Source organism: Notamacropus eugenii, chromosome 3 (assembly GCF_028372415.1).
Source record: "Notamacropus eugenii isolate mMacEug1 chromosome 3, mMacEug1.pri_v2, whole genome shotgun sequence".
NCBI classification, from domain to species: Eukaryota; Metazoa; Chordata; class Mammalia; order Diprotodontia; family Macropodidae; genus Notamacropus; species Notamacropus eugenii.
Window position 1 is genome coordinate 213,797,275 of NC_092874.1, and position 6,566 is coordinate 213,803,840.

Here is a 6,566-nt window from a genome sequence, read left to right on the forward strand (position 1 = left end):
AACCTGTATTTGTTATTTCCTAGTGGTAAGAACATTACAGTTGATCCTAACACTTTGAGTTCCAACTTCTTTAGCTCCCTCCCTCTCCACCCCTTCTCTTTGGAGGACAAGCAATTCAATATAGGCCAAATCTGTGTAGTTTTGCAAATGATTTCCATACTAGTTGTGTTGTATAGGACTAACTATATTTCCCTCCATCCTATCCTGTCCCCCATTACTTCTATTCCCTTATGATCCTTTCCCTCCCCATGAGTGTCGACCTCGGATTGCATTCTCCTCCCCATGCCCTCCCCTCTATCCTCCCCCCCACCCTTCTTGTCCCCTTGTCCCCCACTCTCCTGTATTGTGACATAGATTTTCCTATCAAAATGAGTGTGCATTTTGTTCTTTCCTTTAGTGGAATGTTATGAGAGTAGACCTCATGATTTTCTCTCACCTCCCCTCTTTATCCCTCCACTAATAAGTCTTTGCTTGCCTCTTTTATGAGAGATAATTTGCCCCATTCAATTTCTCCCTTTCTCCTCCCAATATTTCTCTCTCACTGCTTGATTTCATTTTTTTTTTTAAGATACGATCCCATCCTCTTCAATTCACTCTGTGCACTCTGTCTCTATGTATGTGTGCGTGTGTGCATGTGTGTGTGTGTACTCCCACCCAGTACCCAGATACTGAAATGTTTCAAGAGTTACAAATATTGTCTTTCCATGTAGGAATGTAAACAGTTCAACTTTAGTAAGTCCCTTATGACTTCTCTTTGCTGTTCACCTTTTCATGGTTCTCTTCATTCTTGTGTTTGAAAGTCAAATTTTCTTTTCAGCTCTGGTCTTTTCATCAAGAAAACCTGAAAATCCTCCATTTCATTGAAAGACCATTTTTTCTCCTGAAGTATTATACTCAGTTTTGCTGGGTAGGTGATTCTTGGTTTTAGTCCTAGTTCCTTTGACTTCTGGAATATCCTATTCCATTCCCTTCAATCCCTTAATGTAGAGGGTGCTAGATCTTGTGTTATCCTGATTGTATTTCCACAATACTTGAATTGTTTCTTTCTAGCTGCTTGCAATATTTTCTCTTTCACCTGGGAATTCTGGAATTTGGCCACAATCTTCCTAGGAGTTTCTCTTTTTGGGTCTCTTTCCTGCGGTGTTTTGTGGATTCCTTGAATATTTATTTTGCCCTCTGGTTCTAGAATCTCAGGGCAGTTTTCCTTGATAATTTCATGGAAGATGATGTCTAGGCTCTTCTTTTGATCCTGGTTTTCAGGTAGTCCCAGAATTTTTACACTGTCTCTCCTGAATCTATTTTCCAGGTCAGTTGTTTCTCCAATAAGATATTTCACATTATCTTCCATTTTTCCAATCTTCTCGCTATGTTCTGTGATATCTGTCTTTCTCATAAAGTCCTTAGCGTCCATCTGTGCCATTCTAGTTTTGAAAGAACTATTTTCTTCAGTGAGCTTTTGAATCTCCTTTTCCATTTGGCTAATTCTGCTTTTAAAAGCATTCTTCTCCTCATTGGCTTTTTGAACCTCTTTTGCCAATTGAGTTAGGCTAGTTTTCAAGGTGTTAATTTCTTCAACATTTTTTTGGTTCTCCTTTAGCAGGGAGCTGATCTGCTTTTCATGCTTCTCTTTCATCCCTCTCATTTCTCTTCCCAGTTTTTCCTCCACCTCTCTAACTTGATTTTCAAAATTCTTTTTGAGCTCTTCCATGGCCTGAGCCCATTGGGTGGGCTGGGACACAGAATCCTTGATTTCTGTGTCTTTGCCTGATGGTAAGCATTGTTCTTCCTCATCAGAAAGGAAGGGAGGAAATGTCTGTTCTCCAAGAAAGTAGCCATCAATAGTTTTATTTCTTTTCCCTTTTCTGGGCATTCTCCCCAGCCAGTGACTTGACCTCTGAATATTCTCCTCACACCCACCTCGCCTCCTGGTCCTCCCCGGGAAGTACTTTTTAAAAAGGAGCAAGGAAGGTAGCTCTACATCTCAAACTATATTGCAGAGGAATAATTATTCAAAATAATTTTGTACTGACTAAAAAGTAGAGAGGTTAATCTGTGGAATAGATTAAATATACAACATAAAGAAAAAAATAATCATAGCCACATCATTTTGGATGAACCCAAAGATTCTAGCTACTGGGCTATAAAGACTAACTGTTCAATAAAAACTTCTACGAAAAGTAGAAAGCAATCTTAAAGAAATAATTTTTAAACCAACCTAACAAAGATATACCAAGATAAGCTCCAAATAGATATATTATTTCAATATAAAATGTCATATATATTAGAATAAAAAAATGAAATACCTTTTGTAACCATGCAAAAATGAAGAATTCATGACTAAACAAGGGATGGAAACTACTAGAAAAAATAAAATGGGCAGTTTTGCTTATATAAAATTTTAAAAGTTTTTGCACAAATTAATGCTATTTAAATTAGGAGGGAAATATTCAACCGGCTAAAATAAATCAGAGTCAGCTTTTACATGGGAAGGAGTCTAGTATATCTTTACCATTCTTCCTGAGGGCTACTTGAACTTCATACTGCCACACTGCCACATTTTCATTGGTAGAGACCTGAAATAAACTTTTCTTCCTGAGAGCATTGGGATATAGCACTACATTGATGACATAATGTTAAGTGAATCAGATGAGGGCACAGTGTCAGAGTCCCTAAATCAGCTGGTAACCCAAATGAGAGATAAGGGATGGGAAATCAACCCTAAGAAAATCTAGGGTCCAGCCCTCTTCATCAAGTTTTCAGTGATACAGTGGGTGAGGAAAACCCACTTGTCTCTTGAGTTGCTTGTCTCTTACTGGGACTCACTTGCTGCTATACAGATGAAAAAGGGTCGTATTATTCTTTTTTCATTTGTGTATACCTATTATGGTTTAGGTGATGCAAAATAGTTCCTTTATTTTTCAATAATTATTTTATTAGTCAACATATATCTATCATACAATATTAATTTTTCTTTAAAGTATGGTATATGTTCTCTGAATGGAAATATAATTTGTATTATAACTATAATTAAAATGCTTTTATAGATAATACTTAATTCAAAATTCACAAAAACATCACCCCTGTTTTAAAGATTACATAGCTACAAATATGTAAGAATTTTTAAAAATTATGTTTCAATATCTTAAATGTAACCTCTTGGAATCACTTATTAATTCTGCCTTGTTACACTTTATACTGATGCAATTTAATCACTAATTGGAATTTTGTCTTCAGTTTTTCTACTTTGTTATATTTTTAAAAACAGCTTTAGGATTTACAGCTCTAGACACTCATGTGCCTTATTACATGGGAAGGAAGGAGGAATTCTACTATTCTTTATAATTGGTTCCTTTCACAGGAAAAGCATTGCTATCACCATAGCACCAGGTCAATATCACCTTGCCAAGTATTGCACGAATCCGTGCTTGTAAGTTATTTGGTTCACACATTAAGAACATTATAAGTTGGCCTACTAACTTTTTACACTTTATGAGAAAGAATATCAGGTACAAATACAATGGACTGAGACTAGTGGACATGCCACCAGTGCACAGACTGATTTGTGCTTAGTTAGAAGGTCATTTCCCTCACACGTTAACAATAGAAAATCTAATTGTCCTGCCACAGAGTGGCTAAACAGGGGGACCAGTTGGATACCATGTGTTTTGTTTTGAAGGACTTTCACAAACAGAAGTGAAGGTGTAGAATTTTGCCATCTGCTCAGGATTCACACAGATGTACCAATGTACATCTATGTGAAAACTGAATATGTTAAAATTCAGTATGATGGTACTCTGAAACCTTTGAAGTTCTCCTATTACCCTTCTACTGCTAAGAGGATCATCAACAATGGTCATTCTTTCAACATTGAGTTTGGCATATTGCAATGTGGATTTTAAGACAATCCAGGTCACACATTTCAAGAGAGGAGGAGTGGTCAGTGAGCCCTGATAAGTATAAAATTCCAAGGACTCAGGAAGAAGGTAAATTGGGTCAAAGTCAGTGAAGACTGATTCTTCACCCTTTACTCAGAACATTGACTTTTTGAAGTCCTGGTTTAGTAGTTCCCATCTCTAAAAAGATTCCAGCAATAGCGAGTCCACAAAACTCTCATACTTTGTATTCCAGTGAACCAAGTGAAGATCAGATGCATATTGCTTTCCATCCAACATGTGCTCAGAGCTCTGACTCCCACTACAGCCCCAATGAAAATGAAATTGGATCAACCTGTAGTTCTCAATCAGGGGTCCTCCTTATCCTTCGTGGGGGTTGGAGGATCTATCAGTGGAATCATCAAACTCAACATTAAAAGAATGACCATTGTTGATGATCCTGTTAGCAGTAGATGGGTCATAGGAGAACTTCAAAGGTTTCAGAGTACCATCATACTGCATTTTAACATACTCAATTTCCACAGAAGACCTTTGTTTTCCACAGGCAATAGGAGTGCTTGGTCAGCACTCTGGTTCATTCAAGCCTGGCCCGTTCAGGTCTGGCTCATATCCTCAGTGATGAGGGGACATGGTCTTAAAACCTGTTCAGAATTTAGTAATTAGCTCTTGGATTGCATCTTTGAACTGGTTACAGCAAACTTATCCAAGATAGTCCTTTAACAAGATGGGTAGAGCACAAGAAGCTTCTATTGCTAAATGGAAATTATACATTAGAAGTCATTCTTGCCTAGGTCCCTCTGGTTCACTCTTCTTGAACAGGTTATGACTATGCCAGTTACTGAGGGCTCCAGTCCAGATCCTGGAAACCTATCTTGTTATAAGTTTATCTTCTACCTATAAGGGCTTGACTCCTTGAGGAATGCCATTTTGCCTGGTTAATTGATTGTTTCATCTGTGACAGAAGGGGCATGCACAAATGGACTTCCACATGCACAAATGCATCCACTAATCTGATAAAATGAGTTACCCTAGGAATTAGGGGTACTGGGAAGTCTTTTCAGTTGTTGAGCTCCAGGCTGCATGGCTAGCATATGAGAAGGCCTAGAAGGATGAGGCAGAGATTACCTTCAGCTGTACAAGTTCCTAGGTTGTGGCTATGGGTCTGGCAAAATAATCTGGGACTTGGAAAGCACAGAATTAGACAATTAAATACTTTCCCCTTTGGTGTCAAGACTAGTGGAACATTCTTTCTAGTATAGTTTGTGAGACATATTAGCTCTCATCAAAGATATATGTTAAGCAACCAGGCTGGAGCTATTATTAAAAAAAGAGGTTCCTGTAGATTTGGACATTTGGATTGTGATATGTTTGCTAGATTCAGAATCATATTCTACCCCCCACTAAGGATAAGGTAGTTATTCTAGTATTAGTACTTAGTAGTTGAAGCTAGCATTTATATAGCATCTCTTATGTACCAAGGGTTGTGCTAAGCTCTTATTTATTTACTTTTCCTGTTCAATTCTTATATTTTTTATTTAAAAAAATTTAATTTATTTTTAGTTTTCAACATTCATTTCCACAAGATTTTGAGTTCCAAATTTTTCCCCATCTCTCCCCTCCCCCATCCCAAGACACCATACATCCGGATTACCCCTTCCCCCAATCTGCCCTCCCTCCTATCACAACCCTCCCTTCCATTATCCCCATCTTCTCTCTTTTCTTGTAGGGCAAGATACATTTCTATACCCTAATACCAGTATTTCTTATTTCCTAGTTCCATGTAAAAACAATTCTCAATGTTCGTTCCTAAAACTTTGAGTTCCAACTTCTCTCCCTTCCTCCCTCCCCACCCATCTCCACTGAGAAGGCAAGCAATTCAATAGAAGCTATACATGTGTAGTTATGCAAAAGACTTCCATAATAGTCAGGTTGTGAAAGACTAACTATATTTCCCTCCATCCTATCCATTTATTTTATTCCCTCTTTTGACCTTGTCCCTCCCCAAAAAGTATTTACTTATAATTACTCCCTCTTCCTATTTGCTCTCCCTTCTATCATTCCCCCCACACTCCACTTATCCCCTTCTCCCCTACTTTCCTGTAGTGTAAGATAGATTTTCATACCAAATTGAGTGTGTGTGTTATTCTCTCCTTAAGCCAAATGTGATGAGAGTAAGCTTCACTTTTTCCTTCTCACCTCCCCCACTTTTCCCCTCTATTGGAAAAGTTTTTTATTGCCTCTTTTATGAGAGATAATTTGTCCCATTCCATTACTCCCTTTCTGATGCTGATATATTCCTCTTTCACCCCTTAATTTTATTTTTTTAGATATCAACCCCACCTATTCAACTCACCCTATGCCCTCTGTCTATATGCATATAATCCCTCCAACCACCCAAATACTGAGAAAAGTCTCAAGAGTTACAAATATTATCTTTCCATATAGGAATGTAAATAGTTCAACTTTAGTAAATCCCTTATAATTTCTCTTTCCTGTTTACCTTTTCATTCTTCTCTTGATTCTTGTGTTTGAAAGTCAAATTTTCTATTCAGCTGTGGCCTTTTCATCAAGAATGCTTGAAAGTCCTCTGTTTCATTGAATGACCATTTTTTCCCCTGAAGCATTATACTCAGTTTTGCAGGGTAAGCAATTCTTGGTTTTAATCCTAGTTCC

At 37.6% G+C, this 6,566-nt stretch overlaps 1 pseudogene; it reads right to left on the reverse strand.

The window, feature by feature from the left end:
• Positions 1-3,632: 3,632 nt before the first annotated feature.
• Positions 3,633-4,523, reverse strand: LOC140531959 (carbonic anhydrase 2 pseudogene; annotated as a pseudogene).
• Positions 4,524-6,566: the final 2,043 nt, after the last annotated feature.